At 59.3% G+C, this 1,139-nt stretch overlaps 1 protein-coding gene across 1 annotated transcript in view; it reads right to left on the bottom strand.

Annotated features, from left to right (window-relative positions):
* KDM4B (lysine demethylase 4B) overlaps window positions 1-1,139 on the bottom strand; it is an 86,229-nt gene that overhangs the window by 67,401 nt on the left and 17,689 nt on the right.

Genomic DNA, 1,139 nt, shown 5'->3' with positions numbered 1-1,139 from the left:
TGGGCCCATCTCCCAGGGGACCCCGTCTCCCACCTTTTCCGGCTTCCAGAGGTGCTGCATCCCTGGCCAGCAGCACCGAGTCTGCCCGTGTCTCTGCCTCTGACCCGCAGTCTCCTGTGAGGACGCTGGGCCCCCGGGCACTCAGGGTCACCTCTGCCTCCGGGGCCTTGACTTGATCCCAACTGCAAAGTCCCTGTTCCGTGTGAGTGACATGCTCACCGTTGTGGTGATTAGGACGTGGACATCTTTGGGGCCCCCATCCTGCTGACCTGCGCTCTGACCCGCGCCGCGTGGTGGGCGGTGTTGCCTCGGATGTTCACTGGGACCCTGTTACAAGTCCACGGGCTTCTTGCTTTCAATCTGTTCATCTCGTGGCATTTGTGGCTTCGCATCAGCTCCTGATAGTCACAGCCTCTAGCTGGGAGGTGTTTATGTTTCCGGAAGAACTTGGAGGAGAGATGGATGGGATTGGTGATGTCCATTTTGCAAAGGCCTCAGTCTCACAGCCTGCACGGCCCGGAGTGCGTTGGTGGGGGCATTTCCTAGTGGGCAGTGTCCTCCCTGGGCTGTCCGGGGGGTCCTGGGGTGGCTCAGTTGCCTGGCTCCCCTCCACCCCCCACAAGGGCCCCAGTCCAGGCCCATGGAGAGGGGCTAGACTGTGCCCCCACTGCCACTTGTGGGGTGAGGTGCACGTGCCCCTTCCTTCCCTGGGGCTCTGCCTGCGGCTCCCAGCAGCTGGCGTGCTCCCTGCGGGCCCTGGCAAGCTGAGTGCCAGTCAGACTCCCCTGGGCTGGGGCTGTGTGCACGTTTGTGTACATGTGAGCTGTGCACGTGTGTTTGCATGTGAGTGTGAGGATGTGTGAATCATGTTTGGGAGTGCGTATGTGTACGTGACAGTATATGCATGTGTTGGTGCATACATGTTTGTGTGTAAAGAGATATGAGTATGTGTATGTGTGAACATGGGTGTGTACACGTGTGCATGAGTTCCATGCGTGAGCGTGCAGGTGTGAGCGTGCAGTCGTGTATCTGGTGTGTGTGCGCTGAGCGAGCATGCACGTGCATGCTTGTGCATGAGTTCCATGTGTGAGCGTGCAGGTGTGAGCGTGCAGTCATGTATCTGTGGTGTGTGTGTGAGC

This window comes from Suricata suricatta, chromosome 12 (genome assembly GCF_006229205.1).
Source record: "Suricata suricatta isolate VVHF042 chromosome 12, meerkat_22Aug2017_6uvM2_HiC, whole genome shotgun sequence".
In the NCBI taxonomy this organism is placed as follows: domain Eukaryota; kingdom Metazoa; phylum Chordata; class Mammalia; order Carnivora; family Herpestidae; genus Suricata; species Suricata suricatta.
The sequence above is the reverse complement of the archived record's forward strand: the minus strand, read 5'-3'. Positions and strand labels throughout refer to the sequence as shown.